This window comes from Pisolithus orientalis, assembly GCF_024613125.1.
Source record: "Pisolithus orientalis strain OTSU chromosome Unknown F5J12scaffold_28, whole genome shotgun sequence".
Classification (NCBI taxonomy): Eukaryota; Fungi; Basidiomycota; class Agaricomycetes; order Boletales; family Pisolithaceae; genus Pisolithus; species Pisolithus orientalis.
This window is the reverse complement of record NW_026260809.1, coordinates 497415-518616: the sequence shown is the minus strand read 5'-3', so window position 1 is coordinate 518616 and position 21202 is coordinate 497415. Positions and strand designations below refer to the sequence as shown.

The 21202-nt window shown below is 48.3% G+C and overlaps 5 non-coding genes across 5 annotated transcripts; 4 read left to right on the top strand and 1 right to left on the bottom strand.

Moving 5' to 3' along the window:
* Positions 1-6519: 6519 nt before the first annotated feature.
* Positions 6520-6592, top strand: F5J12DRAFT_t158. Its single transcript has one exon. It is a non-coding gene; the product is annotated as a tRNA-Phe (tRNA).
* Positions 6593-10926: 4334 nt separating this feature from the next.
* F5J12DRAFT_t155 lies at positions 10927-10999 on the bottom strand. Its single transcript has one exon. It is a non-coding gene; the product is annotated as a tRNA-Phe (tRNA).
* A 6061-nt stretch (positions 11000-17060) lies between these two features.
* F5J12DRAFT_t159 lies at positions 17061-17133 on the top strand. Its single transcript has one exon. It is a non-coding gene; the product is annotated as a tRNA-Phe (tRNA).
* Positions 17134-17526: 393 nt separating this feature from the next.
* On the top strand, positions 17527-17599 carry F5J12DRAFT_t160. Its single transcript has one exon. It is a non-coding gene; the product is annotated as a tRNA-Phe (tRNA).
* A 2764-nt stretch (positions 17600-20363) lies between these two features.
* F5J12DRAFT_t161 lies at positions 20364-20436 on the top strand. The gene has a single exon. It is a non-coding gene; the product is annotated as a tRNA-Phe (tRNA).
* Positions 20437-21202: the final 766 nt, after the last annotated feature.

Here is a 21202-nt window from a genome sequence, read left to right as displayed (position 1 = left end):
GTCCCTGTCCTCCCTAATTGCTAGAATTGAGGATTCCATGTCCAAAATCCAGGAATTGCGCCCTAGGGATCCCTCTACCCCCTACTCCATCAAGGACTTGGACAATGAACTTGTCTGCATGGCTATGGTTCGCTCTCTAGGCGAAGAATATGCGCATTTTGCGTCCTCCTTACTCCTATTCCACTCTCTGGACAAAGAGAAACTAAAAGAGGCATTCTTGGCTGAAGAATCGCAGCGCAGGCGTCGCCCTAATGCCAGTACATCAGAGACCGCGCTTTTAACCTCCTCTGGCGATTGCAAGTGCCTAGCTTCGTCGGTTTGCTCGTTCTGCGAATATTCAGGCCACTGCATCCACAAATGCCCTAACATTGCGAGATCTAAAGCCTACTATCGCTCTCAGAAGAACAGGAAGGAAAAGAAGACTCCAAAAACCGCAAATCAAGCATCTGCTTCGTCCCCTTCGCCCCAGGCCTCTGGCTCATCGCCCTCTACCTCCTGGCAAAATCAGAGCGCTTCCCAAGCTGTGGAATTTGCAGGAAATGCAAGTCTTCGCTTCCCTGACCCCTCTTCCCTCCTCTGCCCTCTGCAGCTCGATGCTGACGTCCTTTGGATCGCAGACTCGGGGGCCACTGCTCATATGACGCCCCATCGCCATTGGCTGTGAAATTACAGCCAAAAACGCGTTCCTATCAAGCTGGCAGACAATAAGTTGATCTACTCAGCTGGGGTTGGGTCTGTAGTGTTTGAGCCTGTGGTGGGAGGTAGAAAGCGTCGCCCTGTGGAGTTTAGCAATGTCCTGCATGTGCCAGACCTTCGAAATAATCTATTATCTGTCTTATATCTCTGTCACAACAAGGGCTTTACTGTGACCATCAATTCTTCGCAGATGGCATTTAGGCTTCGCTCCCAACATTCCCTCTTCATTGCACGAATTTCAGACAACAACTCCGCCTTCCTTGAGGGGGAGACTGTTCCCCTCACTGAGTATGCCTCTGCAGCAAGCACTCTGCCTCTGGATTTCGACCTATGGCACAGGAGACTTGCTCACCACAACCTGATTGGTGTCAAATCGCTGCTGGAGCGAAATCTGGTCACTGGGATGACCCTAGACTCCAAATCCTCCCCTGACCCCATCTGTGAACCATGCCTGGCTGGAAAGATGCATGCAAACCCCTTCCCCACCGCTTCCTGGCACGCTTCTAGGCCTCTGGAACTTGTCCACAGTGATGTACACCATGTAGGCCATGCCACCTTCTCAGGCTACAAGTATTGGGTCACATTCATCGACGATTTCACTCGCTATCACTTTGTTTTGCCTCTGAAAGCGAAATCTGAGGTCTTTGAGGCCTTCAAGACCTTCAAGGCCTTTGCTGAGAACCAGAGCGAACGAAAAATCAAGGTTTTGCGAGATGACAAGGGAGGGGAGTATATGAGCAACTCCTTCATCGATTTTACCACCAAATGCGGAATCCTGCGCCAGCACACAGTCAGAAATCGACCCCAGCAAAATGGAGTGGCAGAGCGAGCCAACAGACTGCTCTCTGAGCGGCTTACTGCAATGCTGGACGAGTCTGGCCTTCCTAAGGCCTTCTGGGGCGAGTGTCTAGCCTCCTTGGTCCATGTTTGGAACAGATGCCCCACTGAAGCAGTCCAAAATGCGACCCCCTATGAACTATGGCATGGGAGAAAGCCAGATGTCTCCCACCTTCGAGTTTGGGGGTGTACTGCCTATGTGCACATCCAGAAGGACAAGAGGCGACCCCTGGAGTCCCACATGGAGAAATGTGTGTTTATAGGGTACCCTGAAGGCTACAAAGGCTGGACATTCTACAATCCCACCACAAAGCGCACAATCATCTCAGAAAGGGCTGATTTTGATGAGAGGTACTTCCCTCTGTCCACTCACCCTTCCTCACCTTCCCTACCTGCGCCTCTGGCTTCCAAACCTACCCAAAATGCGCCAGTAGCTCCTATGCCCTCCATTCCACCCCCTACAGCGCAATACTACCATCCAAGCACAGATCTGGACACAGATAGTGACACTGATGATGATCTGGATCAAGGGGGAGTGATTGAGCCTGTGGCAGCTGATCCAGACCCCATACAGCATCCTGTCGCAATTCCAGAGATCATACCTCCTCCTCCTCGCACTCCCTCGCCTCCACCACCTCCTAGACCTGCCAGTCCCATTGGAATCGGTCCCATTGCTCTGGTGAGCAGCTAACTCCTCCAGGGCTGCCTCTCTCCACTTATCTGCATCAGGGCGACACATTGCCTCTGCAAATGTGAGTGGCTCGTCAGGGATGGATGCAGACATGGCCAGTTCATCATCACTGTCATCTGGGTCATCCACATCCTCTAATTGCGCAGGAGAGAGCATCCACCAGTCTCTGGGCTTCTGTCTGTGCCTAGCAGGCAGTCTGGCACCAATTCCAATGGGACTGGCAGGTCTAGGAGGTGGTGGAGGCGAGGGAGTGTGAGGAGGAGGAGGTATGATCTCTGGAATTGCGACAGGATGCTGTATGGGGTCTGGATCAGCTGCCACAGGCTCAATCACTCCCCCTTGATCCAGATCATCATCAGTGTCACTATCTGTGTCCAGATCTGTGCTTGGATGGTAGTATTGCGCTGTAGGGGGTGGAATGGAGGGCATAGGAGCTACTGGCGCATTTTGGGTAGGTTTGGAAGCAAGAGGCGCAGGTAGGGAAGGTGAGGAAGGGCGAGTGGACAGAGGGAAGTACCTCTCATCAAAATCAGCCCTTTCTGAGATGATTGTGCGCTTTGTGGTGGGATTGTAGAATTTCCAGCCTTTGTAGCCATCTGGGTACCCTATAAAGACATATTTCTCCATGTGGGACTCCAGGGGTTGCCTCTTGTCCTTCTGGATGTGCACATAGGCAGTACACCCCCAAAGTCAAAGGTGGGAGACATCTGGCTTTCTCCCATGCCATAGTTCATAGGGGGTCGCATTTTGGACTGCATCAGTGGGGCATCTGTTCCACACATGGACCAAGGTGGCTAGACACTCGCCCCAGAAGGCCTTAGGAAGGCCAGACTTCCAAGTGGGTATTCAAGGTCAAGAGGAATGCTGATGGCTCCATAGATCGCTACAAGGCCAGACTTGTCACAAAAGGCTATAATCAGCGCCCTGGCTTTGATTATCTCAAGGTCTTTGCTCCTACAGTGTTCATATTAGGTGCCTGTGCACCTCAGGACTGCATTTCCCTTGAATACTAGTCTCTTACACTGGGCACAAGTGGCCTCAGTTTGTGGTTATCTCAACATACAGTGCACCTTGCCTCTGTCAGAGTGGTTCTAGCTCTTGCAGCTCTCCAGGACCTCCATCTGTGCTCTGTGGACATCTCCCATGCCTACCTGAATGGGGAAATGGACTGTGAAGTCTATATGGCACAACCTGAAGGATTTGTGGAAGGAAACTCGAAATCTCATGTCTGCCTGCTCCAGAAAGCCATCTATGGCAGCAAACAAGGTGGCAATCGCTGGAACAAGAAAATGCTGTTCATATTAGGTGCCTGTGCACCTCAGACCGCATTTTCTTTTTGTTTTATCTCTATCTAACCCTACAGACATGTAGTGGACACTTAGCTTCGCTTTAAGTGTCCCTGGTTTGCTTTTGTTTATTGTTTACATTTGTTTATCATTTTTGGGCACTTACTGTTGTGTGCCCAGTGAAATTTTCTTCAGTCTCTTACACTGGGCACAAGGTATGTCTTATGTAGTATTCCCTTGAATATTTTGTCTCTTACACTGGGCACAAGTGGCCTCAGTCTGTGGTTATCTCAACAAATGCGCTCTGTATTGGAGTCCCTGCACTTCAAACAAACCTATTCTGATGCCAGCATCTATATCTACTCCAAGGACGGTGTCTCCATCATCTTGCCTGTTTTTGTGGATGATATGACTCTTGCTTCGTCTTCTGAAGCTGCCATAGACTCCTTCATCTGCCAACTCAGCCAGCACTTCAAACTGCGAGATCTAGGACCTACTACCCAACTCCTGGGCATCAAAATTGACAGAGATCGCCCCAATCGCTCCATTTCGCTCTCCCAGCGCCAATACTGCCTGGATTTACTGGAAAGATTTGGCATGGCTGACTGCAAGCCACTATCTACACCCATGGAGCCAAATCTTCGCCTCTCTCGCTCCCAGTCTCCCCAGGATGCCTCAGAAATCGAAAAAATGCGCCAAGTACCCTATCTCTCTGCTGTAGGTGCTCTGATGTACCTTGCCACCACTACCTGCCCAGACATTGCCTATACTGTTGGAGTTCTGGCCAGATTCAACTCCAATCCTGGCTGGGCTCATTGGCAGGCTGTGAAGCACCTAATGCACTATATCAAGGGTACTCTGGACTATTCCCTGACTTATTCTCCTGATCCTTCAACCTCTGAGCCCTTCACCACCTTCTCTGATGCAGATCATGGTGGCTGCCAGGATACTGGTCGCTCTACAGGTGGATATGTTGTCAAGATGGGTACTGGTGCAATCTCCTGGTGTTCCAAGCTTCAAAATGTCATTTCTCTATCTACCACTGAGGCAGAATACATAGCAGCTGTCCAGGCAGGCAAGGAGATCAAGTGGCTTCGAAATTTACTCTCTGAAATCGCTTCTCCACTCTCTTCTCCCTCTGTGCTGCACATGGACAACCACTCTGCAATCTCTGTGGCCAAGAATCCTGAACACCATGGCAGAATGAAGCAACTTGATCTCTGCTTCTACTGGCTTAGAGATGCAGTCCAGGACAACCTCATTGCTCCCACTTTTGTCCCCACTGATGCCCAGGCTGCTGACCTGATGACCAAACCACTGTCCAAGGCCAAGGTGATCAACTTCTGTCAGATGCTAGGACTAGGTGGATCAAGTGGGAGTTCTTAATGTGCAGAGGTGCACAATCAGGGGGGAGTGTTGCTGTTAGTGCCTGTGCACCTCAGACTAATTCCCAGGTTCCCCACCTTCCATATTAATGATGTGTGCACTTATGTTCTTCAGTTGTTCTTTGTTTGTTCAGTGTTCGCATTTTTACTGTGCACAGAGTATCTTGTTCTTTAGTTACTGACTCTGTGCACATAGAGTGCTGAGTATTGGGATATCTTACCAAGCCCTTTGTCAAGGCTTGGAGTATATCTCCACCCCTCAGCCAGCTGTCCCCACCATCCCAACCACAGCATGGCACCCATCTCCAGGTTCAACAACCAAGTCCATATGTGACAGTGCAAAGCCAAACCCCACAGCCAATGGAAGACATCTCGATGGCATGCCCAGCCACTGATGTGATTATGATTGGGAAACCTATGCCCATTCACAAAAGTATCTGTGCCAATCGAAGCCCACCTTCTCATGGCTCAATTTATTGGATGTATGTCTCATGAGCGGAGGATTCAAAGTGGTATGACTGGGAAGGAAAAGATAAAAATGTTGATATGATATGCTGTTGGAAAAGTGAACTAGAGGAAGCATTGTAACAATAGTTGGTCAATTCCTTATGGATGTTGAAGTGATACAGCACATGAAAGGTGAATGAAAAGCCATTCATTTCAATGAGGACTATAAGGACTGTAACAGCAGCTAAAAACACTAAGTACTAATCAACAGAATCTGGCTCATTGTCATCATTATCATCAGCCATATCCTCCTGCATGCCCTCCCCCTCATATGGAACACCATCTGTAGCAATGTCAAGCCCAGGTCACTCTACCATAAAAAAGCAACAGCCTAATCCTCAAAAGTTATGTGGCACCATCCCAACATATATCCCTTGGCAACCAATCAAGCCTTGTAGCGGTCTATAGAGCCATCAGCATTGCACTTCACCATGAACACTGTTAAGATATCCCAATACTCAGCACTTACAGAAAACAAGGTGCAAACACTTGGTAAGTGATTGGTAACTGATAGGTAAGGAATGTAAGCAGTGAGTAATCATCTTAGAAAGCATTGGTGAGCATTGGTAAGTATAAGTAAGCCAAAAAGCAAAGAATCAGTAAAAAATGTCAAAAGATTGGTAAGTATTGGCAATAGGTAAGTCAAGGACAGTCAGAATGTCAAAGTATGAGTCAAGTAATGTCAGAAACTGGGAAAGCACACTGGAATCACATTAGGGGGAGGCTGTGCATGTCACATCTCAAAGAGATTGCTTCTAGGCCAAGGAGGGATGACAGAGAGGCAGTGCTGATCTGATGCTGATACAGTACATCCGAAAGGGGATGGAAGGTGTCAGGTGTCACAAGGGGTCAAGCTTTGGGGGTCTATGGGGTGACAGGAGCATAGGGGATCACAACTTTCCTGCCCCACAATTGTCCTCTCAGTGAAGCAAATCAAAACTTCAGGAATGAGGCTCTGTTGGAAGAGAGGATGCAGGGGGAGCATCTTCTACTGTATCTTGCAACAAGGAGGCAAGGTGTGCATCATATGTTGCAGGTGTAGTACTCCAGCACTCAGCAACACTAGTCCCTACTAGCACTTGGTGGTTAAACCACACCAAGTAAGCCTAGATACCTTGACCAAATAGCTCAGTGGTTAGAGCACCCGGTCGAAACCTGGGAGGTCCAGGGTTCAATCCCCTGTCTGGTCGCATTTATTGTGTTAATATATCCACAAACTGAGGCCACTGGTGCCCAGTGTAAGAGACTAATATTGAGTAAAGTAATACAGGACTGTACCTGGTGCCCAGTGTAAGAGACTGAAGAAAATTTCACTGGGCACACAACAGTAAGTGCGCAAAAATGATAAACAAAGGTAAACAATAAACAAAAGCAAACCAAGGACACTTAGAGCGAAGCTAAGTGTCCACTACATGTCTGTAGGGTTAGACAGAGATAAAATAAAGGGAAAATGCAGTCTGAGGTGCACAGGCACCTAATATGAACATATTGCAACATCATACTCATCATGGATGCAATCAGGGAGAGTGGTGAACAGTAGATTATACTGTGGCTGTTGCAATTTTGGAAGGATGATGGATGAGATGGGTGTGAAGATGCTGCAAGGAGCAGGGAGGAAGGATCCACATGCTTCTTGGACTGGAAAGACTGAAATGACCACATAAGACCTTTCTAACTGAATGACAGACCTGAGGCAACCAAAGAACATCCTCCTAGAGGTCATACTGACAAGAAGAATATGCTGTCCAAGCTGGATGGGCTGAGAGGGGGCAGATGAGGATGAGATGTACCAGGACACTTCAGGATGGAAGCTGGTAGGAACCCCCTGGTAAATATATGTAGCCATGGTCCCTAGCAAGGTGACAGGTGAAATGATTGATGTGGAGGTGGCCATATCAGAAGAATTAGTGAAATGAGCATCTTTTGGGGGGAGTGCTGTAGAAATGTGTGGAGTGTGGAGATCCTTCCCAAACTTGGAAGCTAGGATTGTGTGGCTGGGCACTATAAGCAAGTGTGGGAATGGTGTCAGTATCTATGGAAATAGTGGAGATATGTGTTCATTTGTGGTGTCTGTGCACCTCATTTTCACATTTTATCCTTTATTATGCTCTTTTCTCACTCTACAGACTTCTAGTGGACACTTAGCTTTGCTCTAAGTGTCCTTGGTCTGCTTTTGTTTATTATTTACATTTGTTTATCATTTTTGTGCACTTACTGCTCTGTGCCCAGTGAAATTTTCTTCAGTCTCTTACACTGGGCACAAGGTATGTTTTTGTCACAGTGGTGCCTCTGCCCCTCTGTTTGCATTTTCACTTATTCTATTTTTACTAGCTACACTAATATGCTCTAAGTTCGCACTCCTACACCATACAGTGTTATGGTATGTTGTGACTTCTTGTTTTCCTTTGTTTACCATCTTTGCACACTTAGCAGTTGTGTGTGCCCAGTGTATTTTCTGTTCAGTCTCTGACACTGGGCACAAGGTAATGTCACTACTTAGCTGTTGAATACAGTCTCTGATACTGGGCACCAGGCCTAAAAGTTGGGTTGATTGAACAGTTATCAGTAGTATTTCCCTCAATATCAGTCTCTTATACTGGGCACAAGGCCTGAGCTTGTGGTTATCTGAACAATATGTTGAAAACCAGAATGCCATACACAGGCACTTGAGGATTTTTATTGGCACTTAACTCACTTCCTCCCTTTTTCTTTGGCATTGACAACTTGTTCTTGTGTGAAGGGTGACTGCTGACATTCCTGGCTGTCATTCTGTGCATTAGAGGTCTAGTCTTCATCTCCATTCATCAGCATTATCCATGTCCACCAAACACCTTTGGTGTGTGACACCATTTGGACTGCAGTTAAGGCTGGGAGTGCTGGAATAAGGCTGGGACCATGGGAAACTGACTGGTCTCTGAGTGCACACAGAGGGAAGCTGGTCTGGGGTTGGATCTACCTTTCTTGGTCTCAGTGTATGTACTGTACCCTTATGCATGCTGGGGAGAGGTCCAGGACAGGGGCTAGGGATAGCCTAAGGCTCAGACAAGGCTGAGAGGCCAGAGTGGACTGGAGATATGGATGAAACACTGGACTTGAGTTATTTAGGCTGGAGTTGGGTTTTCTAGGTCTGACTAGGTCCAGACTTGACCAGAGATAGGGGGTAGGGGTCTGGACTGGACCAGGCTTCAGTCTGAGAGTCATGGATATGACAAATGCACAGAATGCACCATCTCCAACAGAGTTATCCTGCAAAGGCTGCCCTACCATTTTCCACACATATTTCCTTCCATCTGACCCAATACTATTGATCTTTGGTTGAACTGAACAGATGACCCAAGTCCAGTCCTCCCCAGTCCAGATTTGGTGCTTAAGAGCAAAGGAAAATCCCTGTTGCCTGTGCTTTCCAGACAGGAGTGGCTTCTCCTGCTTGACTATAGCCTTCAGGGATGTAGAATCAAGCACACTGCAAACAGTTTGGGCAGAGATGGGAGAGGAAAGGGCCACTCTTATTATATAGGTGACCTGGATGGCATTTTCAGTCCTTCCAGAGGTCACACTAGAGACTATCCTCCTACTGCTAGTAGAAGAAAGCTGGCAATGATGTCCCAATTTGAGGTCTTCCTTATCTAGCTGGAATGCTTTGATGACCATGGCCAAAGTAGAGCTTCCCATACCAGTACTAGAGGATATTTGATGAGCAGAATGGCCAGATTCAGAAGGAAGATGGATATTTGCTCTAGCAGAGGCAAAAATGCATCTCATGGTGGAGTAGGGATAGCTGAGTGGGCACCAAGTCTTTTTATGGCCCAGGATTATGTACATTATATAATCAGGCAAGATTGAAGAAAAACATCCTTCAGAAGTTGTCAAATCCTTATGTTATTTACTAAATAATGACTGACAACATCATGCTCGAAAGTGTCCAAATTGTCAAGTCTGGGCCTACCCCGACCAACTCCAATGCTGGATGAGGTCTGGGGAGAGGTTTGGAAGCAAGTCCGACAGAAGGAGCAGAACTCCAACTGGCAGAGTGTTAGTAGGAATGAAGTCTGCTGAGTTAAGGGCAGAGCAAAGTGAGGGTGTCAGGTTTAGCTTGTGTGCTACCCCCTTGCACAATCTCAGCCCTCGTATTTCAGAGGGGGAGTACAGACAGACAGTTGGAGGTAACTCTGACAGGCAGAAGATGGAGACAGAGGGAGTAGGAACTAAGTCGATATTCGTACTGAGGAATGATGGAGTATGATACATGCTTTTATACTACTATGGAGGTACAGTAACCAGAATTGGAACTGACATATGGAGACCCAGAAATTTTTAAGTAAAACTTCCTAGATGATGAATGAAGGGTAGATGGAGGACATATGAACAGGTAACATAGAACATCCAGAAAAGGAAACAGTCCAGGTGCTGGACCATGTGGTGCATGTGCTGTGGAGTACCTGACTGTGAGCTGTCAGGGAGGAGTCCAAAGGTAGTCACATGACCCCTCAGAGAACAGTCCATTTGGTCCAGTAGGAGAGCAGTACAAGTCTGACAGCAGTCAGAGTGGAGATGACTCATAAATGTCAGGGGTCAGGCAGAGTTGGTGCAGAGTGAGCAAATGACCAGCAGAAAGGGGTGTGGAGTGAGTGAGGACTTAGGATGAATGCACAACCATGACACAAATGACATGTCATTTTAAAATGGCTATATGTCAAGTCTGGGCCTACTCCAACCAACTCTGATGCTAGACAAGTTCTGGGAAGAGGTGCAGAAGCAAGTCTGACACAGATGAATGGAAATCTGACTAGCAGAGGGTCAGCAGGGATGAAGTCTGCTGAGGCAGAAGTGGAACAGAAAGAGGGTGTCAGGTTTAGCTCATGCACTACCCCCTTGCATGATCTCAGCCCTTGTTTATCAGAGGAAGAGACCAGACAGATGTTCAGAGATAAATCCAACTGTTACACCTCAACTGACCCCCTTTCAGTTTTTGGTCACATGACACTTATGTCATTGTGACTCTCTTGTTTCAGATCATCATGGTCATCACTGTCACAGTTTGGGCTGTGGTCTGGGTTGTTCACCATCCCTGGAAGGAGTTAGTCATGGTCTAGAGTTCTGCAGTGTAGTCACTGCAGTTTGGTTGTTCCTTTGTATGTTTCCTTACTTTCAGCTTGCATTTATCCTTGTACAGTATGTCATTTTGCCTTGCTTCCAACCATCTGTCCTGCCCCCTTGCTGTGCTTGATTGCACCACCAGTTTGGGCATTGTTTCCTTCACTACAGAGTCATCCTGACTCATTTCTATTTCATTGCTTACTGTCTGCAGCAGACTACTACTTACAGAGATATTGTGTGCACTCCTCACAGAGGTACATATACAGTTACCATGGTACTCTGTAACTTTAGTTTTTCCTACCTTGCAAATCCCCTCACATATACTCCTCCTGACATTCCTCTTGCATCAGGTGTTGTCCTAACAGAGGGAAACCCTTGAAGTCTGAGTTAGTAGTGGATCCATAGGGGTTATGTGTTGCAATAAATGTGACCAGACAGGGGATTGAACCCTGGACCTCCCAGGTTTCAACCAGGGGCTCTAACTGCTGAGCTATTTGGTCAAGGTATCTTGGCTTACTTGGTGTGGTTTAACCACCAAGTGCTAGTAGGGACTAGCATTGCTGAGTGCTGGAGTACTACACTTGCAATATTATGACAAGTTCAGCCCATAGTGTGTCCCTCCTTCACCTTGTGTCTAGTTCATTTGACAAAGCCACAATGTCAGAGCATAACAAAGGTGAAAAACTCTTGCAGATTTTACAGAGCTCAACAGTCTCAAGACTTCTCACTCTTGTGGTTCCTTCATGCTATCAAACACAGAACCACACTCTTCTTATCTTAATGTTAAGTTCATGACTAGGTTGGGGGTCAAAGGCCAAAGGCCAAGTGCCAGGTGCAACAACCCTTGGTCTTAGCTCATGCACTGGACCCTTGTGCAAGCCAGGTTGAAGTCAGAGAGAGCTGAGGGGGGTCAGGAGCAAAAGTCAAGAGTTGTCTCGAGCTTAAGCTAGGAGCTGAGGGGTGAACTAGATTGATATTCAGACTGAGGAACTAAGTACAATGTACATAGAGTATATATACTGAGGACCAGTAACCCAAAGGCCAGGGTTACCAGTGAGAGGCTAAACAGTGATGCAAGGAACTAACTAAAGGTTAAGTGAGAAACATAGAAAGCAGAGGCTGGAAGCCAGTGACAGACACTGCCTTGGTATAAGTGAGGGCAGTACAAGATCTAACTAGAAAGGAACAAGGAAATGAAGTGACATCAGCATTCAGTACTGACTTGGTGTTCATGGTACAAGACCAAGACATCAGTCTGCCTGGTATATGACAGTATCCCCCCCTTGGGGTCAAGCCCTCAAGACCTGCCCTAAGGTACACAAGGTCAGCAATTGCCATCCCACAGAACACATGTTCCCTTGGGTTTAAAAAGTGGTTGCTGGTCATGAAACCCTTGTTCTCTAACTTCCAATATGTCCCATTCCTGAGCATCCACACTGTGTGTGTTCCAGCCCCCCTTCAAACTGGAGAAGGTGACCACTCCTAAACTCCAGGTTGACAGTGAGGATGAGGAGCCAGTGATCAAAGCAAAGATGGCTGAACATAAGCAGTGTAGAGCATTGAGAGAGGAGGCCACCTGGTTGGAGGCCGAGTGAGTGGAAAGGGATGTTCATATGTGGTGCCTGTGCACCTCATTTCGCAGTTTGTCCTTTATTATGTTCTGTTCTCACTCTACAGACTTGCAGTGGGCACTTAGCTTCGCTCTAAGTGTCCTTGGTTTACATTTGTTTATTATTTACATCTGTTTATCATTTTTGCGCACTTACTGCTCTGTGCCCAGTGATATTTTCTTCAGTCTCTTACACTGGGCACAAGGTATGTTTCCTGTAGTATTTACTTAAATATTAGTCTCTTACACTGGGCACAAGGCCTTAAGACTGGGTGATTTTATCAAGGGAGTGGCTAGAGGCCAAGCAATGCAAGAGGGAGCAGGTGGAGGCCAAAAAGCAGGAGCAGGAGTGTCTGGAGACTGAATGCTGAGAACAGGAGGCCCACATGCAGCTGAAAACAGGGGAGTCGAAGGGCAAGGTGTAGGACAAGGGCACTGGTGCCATGGGTGCTGGGTTGTGAAGCAGTGCAAAAAGGGGCAGGTGCCATGCACCTTCAATTGCTTGCAACAGAGTAAGTGCAAGAAGAGGATGTGTGACCGGTGCACCAAGATGAAGGTCAGGTGTGAGCTGCCTGAGGGGGTGGAGCCTGAGGTCAAGGAGGTTGGGGCAAAGTCCAGGAAGAAGTGAGTGCCAGAGGATGCTACATTGCCAAGGGCTGGGGAGAAGAAGAAGGTCATCTGAACCAGGGTGCCCAGCAAGTCAGAGGCCAGCCCCTCAGGAGTGGTAGTGCCCACTGCCATCTCTTCCAACCCTCTGGTTGTGGTGGGAGTAAAAGGCAACCAGGCAAAGTTGGTTGTCTTCACTGGTAATGGACAGTATGCTGGTGATGGCATAGTCCAAGGCATTGGTTTCCACTGTGAGTTGAGTGCCAGGAATGAAGTGAGTAAGGATAGGAGTGGTGGTGAAAGCTTCTTTGAGCTTATTGAAGGCCAATTTGCACTCCTTGGAGAAGTTCCAGGGTATGTTTTTTTGCATAAGGCAGGTCAAGGGGACAATGATGTCCAAGTAGTTGTAGATGAATGTCAGTAGAAGTTGGCAAAGCCTAGGAAGGATTGGATGTCCTTGACCTTCTGGGGCTTGGGCCAGTCACAGATGGCTTTGATCTTTTCACCAGACATGGTGAGGCTGGTCAGCAACAGACAGTAGCCTAGGTACTCTACTGACTTGGAGTGGAACTCACATTTTTCCAGTTTGGCATACAGGCCATGTTTCTGAAGTTGGTGCAGAACCTCTTTAACACGCTGCCAGTGCAAGTTCTCATTGTTGGAGTGGATGAGTATGTTGTCCAGGTAGACCATGATGCATACATCTAGGAGGTCAGCAAACACTGTGTTGATGAAGTGTTGGAATGCTGCTGGGGCATTGGACAGACTGAAAGGCATGACAAGCCATTCAAAGGACCCATACTGAGTGCAGAACAGTTTTCCATTCATCACCATAAGTGATCTGGACTAGGTGATACACATGCCTGAGGTTGACCTTGGTATAAACCTTGGCCCAGGATGGTGAGTCCAGAAGGTCAGTGATGAGGGGGAGTGGGTATCAGTCCTTTTTGGTGACCTTGTTCAAACCCTGGAAGTCAACACAAAGCTGAAGGGAGCCATCCTTCTTCTTGACAAAGAGGACCAGTGCTCAATGGGGGGAGGAGGTCAGTTGGATGAACCTGGTAGCCAGATGCTCATCTAGGAAGGCCCAGAGGTGACAGGGAGTAGATAGGGCCAAGGGGCAGTGATGTGTCCTCCCTCCAGCTCAATCTTAAGATCATGTTCTTGGTGGGGTGCCAGAGTGGTGGCTTTTGATTTACTGAACATGTTGGTGTACTTGTGGTACTCCAGTGGAACGCTGGAGAGGTTCGGTGTGTCCTCAACTGTTGAAGACTGGATGGAAGTGAGAGCTGAGGGATGGAGCTGGAGGCTAAATTGAGATGACCCTTTGAGTTTACATGCCTGGACATAGGCTGCAGCATTAATGAAGGTGATAGGTGGGCAAGTCAAGCCCAGTGTGACAGTGTTTCTGAATGCAGGTTCAGATGCTCATCAGAGCTGAGGGTGGGTGTACTGAGAACTGAAGGTTTGGGGTTAGGGGGTGATGTCAAGGGGACCAGCACTTGTGGCATAGGTGTCTGGAATCTAATACTGCTTGAAACCCAGTCAATCAACAGATCATTTTGGGTGAGCCAGTTGTATCCTAAGACCATTTTACACTTGGAGTCCAGTGCAGTTGCATAAAGAGTGACTGGTGTTGCATCACCAGAGGGGAAAACAAAGATGAGGTCTGTGTTAAGATATCCCAATACTCAGCACTCTATGTGCACAGAGTCAGTAACTAACTTGTTGTCTATGTAGTTTTACACACCTATGTGCACAGAGTCAGTAACTAAAGAACAAGATACTCTGTGCACAGTAAAAATGCGAACACTGAACAAACAAAGAACAACTGAAGAAAATAAGTGCACACATCATTAATATGGAAGGTGGGGAACCTGGGAATTAGTCTGAGGTGCACAGGCACTAATAGCAACACTCCCCCCTGATTGTGCACCTCTGCACATTAAGAACTCCCACTTGATCCACCTAGTCCTAGCATCTGACAGAAGTTGATCACCTTGGCCTTGGACAGTGGTTTGGTCATCAGATCAGCAGCCTGGGCATCAGTGGGGACAAAGGTGGGCGCAATGAGGTTGTCCTGGACTGCATCTCTAAGCCAGTAGAAGCAGAGATCAAGTTGCTTCATTCTGCCATGGTGTTCAGGATTCTTGGCCACAGAGATTGCAGATTGGTTGTCCATGTGCAGCACAGAGGGAGAAGAGAGTGGAGAAGCGATTTCAGAGAGTAAATTTCGAAGCCACTTGATCTCCTTGCCTGCCTGGACAGCTGCTATGTATTCTGCCTCAGTGGTAGATAGAGCAACGACGTTTTGAAGCTTGGAACACCAGGAGATTGCACCAGTACCCATCTTGACAACATATCCACCTGTAGAGCGACCAGTATCCTTGCAGCTGTTCATATTAGGTGCCTGTGCACCTCAGGACTGCATTTCTCCTCTGTGTTATTTCTACCTAACCCTACAGACATGTAGTGGACACTTAGCTTCGCTCTAAGTGTCCTTGGTTTGCTTTTGTTTATTGTTTACCTTTGTTTATCATTTTTGCGCACTTACTGTTGTGTGCCCAGTGAAATTTTCTTCAGTCTCTTACACTGGGCACAAGGTATGTCTTATGTAGTACTCCCTTGAATAAAAGTCTCTTACACTGGGCACAAGTGGCCTCAGTCTGTGGTTATCTCAACAGCAGCCACCATGATCTGCATCAGAGAAGGTGGTGAAGGGCTCAGAGGTTGAAGGATCAGGAGAATAGGTCAGGGAATAGTCCAGAGTACCCTTGATATAGCGCATTAGGTGCTTCACAGCCTGCCAATGAACCCAGCCAGGATTGGAGTTGAATCTGGCCAGAACTCCAACAGTATAGGCAATGTCTGGGCGGGTAGTGGTGGCAAGGTACATCAGAGCACCTACAGCAGAGAGATAGGGTACTTGGCGCATTTTTTTGATTTCTGAGGCCTCCTGGGGAGACTGGGAGTGAGAGAGGCGAAGATTTGGCTCCATGGGTGTAGATAGTGGCTTGCAGTCAGCTATGCCAAACCTTTCCAGTAAATCCAGGCAGTATTGGCGCTGGGAGAGCGAAATTGAGCGATTGGGGCGATCTCTGTCAATTTTGATGCCCAGGAGTTGGGTAGTAGGTCCTAGATCTCGCAGTTTGAAGTGCTGGCTGAGTTGGCAGATGAAGGAGTCTATGGCAGCTTCAGAAGACGAAGCAAGAGTCATATCATCCACAAAAACAGGCAAGATGATGGAGACACCATCCTTGGAGTAGATATAGACGCTGGCATCAGAATAGGTTTGTTTGAAGTGCAGGGACTCCAATACAGAGTGCATTTTCTTGTTCCAGCGATTGCCACCTTGTTTGCTGCCATAGATGGCTTTCTGGAGCAGGCAGACATGAGATTTCGAGTTTCCTTCCACAAATCCTTCAGGTTGTGCCATATAGACTTCACAGTCCATTTCCCCATTCAGGTAGGCATGGGAGATGTCCACAGAGCGCAGATGGAGGTCCTGGAGAGCTGCAAGAGCTAGAACCACTCTGACAGAGGCAAGGCGCACTGTAGGAGCAAAGACTTCGAGATAATCAAAGCCAGGGCGCTGATTATAGCCTTTTGCGACCAGTCTGGCCTTGTAGCGATCTATGGAGCCATCAGCATTCCTCTTGACCTTGAATACCTACTTGGAGCCAATGACTTTGCATCCAGGGGGTCTAGGAACGAGTTTCCAAGTGGCATTTGTCTGGTGAGCTGCCAACTCCTCCAGGGCTGCTTTGTGCCATTTTTCCGCATCAGGGCGACTCATGGCTTCTGCAAATGTAAGAGGTTCATCTGGCAGGGCTGCAGACATGGCCAACTCATCATCAGAGTCTTCTTCATCACCAGAGTCCTCCAATTGAGCTGGGGAGAGCTTCCACCACTCTCTGGGCTTCTGTCTTCGCCTTCTGGGCAGTCTGGCACCTATGCCAACAGGACTAGGAGGTCTTGAGGGTGGTGCAGGCAATGGAGTGTGAGGAGGTGGCACATCATGAGCTGGTTGAGCAGGGAGAGGCTGGATAGGCACTGGATCAGCTGCTGGAGGCTGCAGAGGCTCTATCTCCCCCCCATGATCCAGGGAATCTCCAGAGTCGCTTTCTGAGTCAGAATCTGGGTGAGGGTGGTAGTAAGATGGTTTGGAAGCTGGAGGTGCAGGTGGAGGTTGATTGGGTGGGTTTGAAACGTCCAGAGAAGGTAAGGAAGGGCGCTTGGACAGGGGGAAGTACCTTTTGTTGCAGGTGTAGTACTCCAGCACTCAGCAACGCTAGTCCCTACTAGCACTTGGTGGTTAAACCACACCAAGTAAGCCTAGATACCTTGACCGAATAGCTCAGTGGTTAGAGCACCCGGTCGAAACCTGGGAGGTCCAGGGTTCAATCCCCTGTCTGGTCGCATTTATTTGAACAGGTTATGAGCCCCGGGCGCTTGTGGGAATGTCCTGATAAGTCCTTTCTGCTTAAGGCAATGGATTCCCACAGCTGGGATTTCCCCATTAAGACCTACTTGTGCCTCAGTAAGACCTTTGCCGGAGGCAACAATGTGTAAGCCCTACCAATTAAGGCAGAATGGCCCCTGAGCCATCTAAGACCTTTGCAGGAGGCAGCATGTGTAAGACCTACCACTTAAGGCAGTTGCCACTTTAGGCAGTGATTTCCCACGCTTGCGCCTTGTTGCTGTGCACTGGATTAGGGGAGGCTGTTGCAGGTGTAGTACTCCAGCACTCAGCAACGCTAGTCCCTACTAGCACTTGGTGGTTAAACCACACCAAGTAAGCCTAGATACCTTGACCAAATAGCTCAGTGGTTAGAGCACCCGGTCGAAACCTGGGAGGTCCAGGGTTCAATCCCCTGTCTGGTCGCATTTATTGCAACACCTTTCATCAAAGTCAGCCCTTTCTGAGATTATGGTGCGCTTGGAGGTGGGATTGTAGAATTTCCAGCCCTTGTAACCTTCTGGATAGCCAATAAAGACACATTTCTCTGTGTGGGACTCCAGAGGGCACCTCTTGTCTTTCTGGACATGTACATAGGCAGTACAGCCCCACACTCGAAGATGGGAGACATCTGGCTTCCTTCCATGCCATAGCTCATATGGGGTCGCATTTTGGAGAGATTCAGTGGGGCACCTGTTCCAGACATGGACCAGGGCAGCTAGGCACTCACCCCAGAATGCCTTGGAGAGCCCAGACTCGTCCAGCATTGCAGTGATGTGCTCAGATAGCACCCTATTTGCTCTCTCTGCAACTCCATTCTGCTGGGGGCAATTCCTGACAGTGTGCTGGCACAAAATGCCGCATTTTGATGTGAACTCTTCAAAGGCCCTGCTCATATACTCCCCTCCTTTGTCATCGCGCAAAATCTTGATTTTTCGCTCAGATTGGTTCTCTGCAAATGCCTTGAACCTCTGGAAGGCATCAAAGACTTCAGATTTGGCCTTGAGAGGCAGGATAAAGCGAAAACGTGAGTAGTCATCGATGAAAGTGACCCAATATCGATATCCTGAGAAGGAGAGATGGCCTACATCATGCACATCGCTGTGGACGAGTTCCAGAGGCCTGGTTGCATGCCAAGTTGAGCTAGGAAAGGGATTTGCATGCATCTTGCCAGCCAGGCATGGTTCACAGATGGGATCAGGGGAGGACTTTGAGTCTAGGGTCATGCCAGTGACCAAATTTCGCTCTAGAAGGGATTTAACACCAGCCACATGGTGGTGGGCAAGCCTTCTGTGCCAGAGGTCCAGGTCTAGAGGGCAGGTGGTTGCAGCAGAGGCATATTCAGTGATGGGGAGTGTCTCCCCCTCCAGGAAAGCGCTATTGTTGTCCATAATTCTTGCAATGAAGAGGACAGGCCCAGGGGGGCGTCTAAAGGATATCTGCGAAGAATTGATGCTGGCAGAGAAGCCCCTGTTGCGACAGAGATATAAGACAGAGAGCAGGTTGTTGCGCAGGTCAGGGACATGCAGGACATTGGTGATCTCCACAGGGCGACGCTTCTGGCCTCTGACCACAGGCACAAACACCACAGACCCAACTCCAGCAGAGTATACCAATTTGTTGTCTGCCAGTCTCACAGGGACACATTTGGGGGTGTAATTGCGCAGCCAGTGGCGATGAGGGGTCATGTGTGCAGTGGCACCAGTATCTGCATTCCAGTGGACATCTGCATCGAGTTGGAGAGGGTAGAGAGGTGAGGAGGGATCTGTGGAGCGAAAACTTGCATTTCCAGCAAACTCAGCAATTGGGGGTGGGTTTTGGCTGTGTATACATCGCCTATGCATAGTCATGGGCTGTTGGAGTGAATTGGAAGGTATGGGGGCTTGATTTGTAGCACTGGGAGGCTCCTGGAGATGGATAGTAGCCAGGGTTGACCAAATGAGATCTGGGTGATCCTCAACAGGTTCAATGAGGGTTCTGAAGCGACCAGAGATGGCTAGATACAGTGCTCCAGCTGCTTGGTTCGCTCTGAGGTCCCATTGGAGGCACAGATTGCTTTCAGAGACAGGAGGGTGCTTTTCAGTACCACTGACAATGGTCCACAGTCCTTTAGAGCGCAGGAAGGCCTTCATTTCGCTGTTCCAGGCAGCATAGTTGGAGGCAGTGAGCTGGGTAATGGAGAGGGCAGCAGTGGTGATGTCTTCACTCATGTTGGCAAGACACAGATGCAGTGGGTGAGTTCTGGGGCTACTGGCGACAAATATAGGGCTAGAGAGCGAGGGATAGGTCCAGGAAGTATGGGAAGTTGCGCAGAGGTGGATGACATGGCAAATGACATGTCCAGAGAGTCCTAAGGTGCGGGGCTCATAACCTGTTAAGATATCCCAATACTCAGCACTCTATGTGCACAGAGTCAGTAACTAACTTGTTGTCTATGTAGTTTTACACACCTATGTGCACAGAGTCAGTAACTAAAGAACAAGATACTCTGTGCACAGTAAAAATGCGAACACTGAACAAACAAAGAACAACTGAAGAAAATAAGTGCACACATCATTAATATGGAAGGTGGGGAACCTGGGAATTAGTCTGAGGTGCACAGGCACTAATAGCAACAGTCTGCTGCCTGGGTGATGACTGAGTTGGATGTGCCATCAAACAGCCAAAGCTGGACTGGCAGAATGGAGTAAAGGGGGACAGAGATTTTATTTGCAAACTTTGTATCTATAAAACAGTGTGTAGAGCCAGAGTTGATGAGTACTGGGAATGCTGGCTCATCATAGGATGCTAAAGAAATGGTAGGCATAAGACTATTCAGGTTGCAAAGAGAAGACATGTTGAGCTTAACCTCTGAGAGCACACCACCAGAGTCAATGTGGTCCTCAGGGTGTGCAAGGTTCTGAAGACTGCCAACTATTTTTTTGCCTTGGTGGAGGCCTCCAGTGTGGCTTCTGCAGGAAGACCAGGCAAGGGACTGTATGGCCCTGGCAAGACTGCCTAAGACCTTCATGGTTTGCAGATTTTCTTCAGTTTCCTCATGTTCACCTTCCTCAGGGTTAGGCCCAAAAGGATCATTGTTGTTGTCATTGTCACCATCACTGTGTTGCAGGTGTAGTACTCCAGCACTCAGCAACGCTAGTCCCTACTAGCACTTGGTGGTTAAACCACACCAAGTAAGCCTAGATACCTTGACCGAATAGCTCAGTGGTTAGAGCACCCGGTCGAAACCTGGGAGGTCCAGGGTTCAATCCCCTGTCTGGTCGCATTTATTGCAACACACTGGAGTGATAGTCAGAGTTGTCTGGGTCATCATCACCATCACCTCTGGGGTTGCCAAATGGAGTGGGAGGCTGATGACTGGCTGGTGTTGGTGTACCTTGATTGTTGGAAGCCAGTGTAGTACTAGAATGATGGGCTGAGAATCCTTGGAACTGCTGCATGATTGCAGAAGTCCAGTGGTGACTGGCAAGGGAACTAAGGGCCAACTGGCAGTGAGAGTCATTTGAGGTTTCAGGTTGAGTGGGTCTCAAGGCAGAGGCAGATTCTAAAGCATGGTCTGCTTGAGCTTGGGTGTGGGTTCTGGTCATGGGTGGTGAGTGACTTGCACAAGTGGTAGTCTGAATATACTGTTAAGTTCATGACTAGGTCAGGGGTTGAAGGCTGAAGGCTGAGTGCCAGGTGCAACAACCCTTGGTCTTAGCTCATGTGCTAGACCCTTGCACAAGCCAGGTTGAAGTCAGAGAGAGCTGAGGGGGGTCAGGAGTGAAAGCTGAGAGTTGTCTTGAGCTTAAGTTAGGAGCTGAGGGGTGAACTAGATTGATATTCAGACTGAGGGACTAAGTACAATGTACATAGGGTATATATACTGAGGACCAGTAACCCAAAGGCTGGGGTTACCAGTGAGAGGCTAAACAGTGATGCAAGGAACTAACTAAAGGTTAAGTGAGAAACATGGAAAGCAGAGGCTGGAAGCCAGTGACAGACACTGCCTTGGTATAAGCAAGGGCAGTACAAGATCTAACTAGAAAG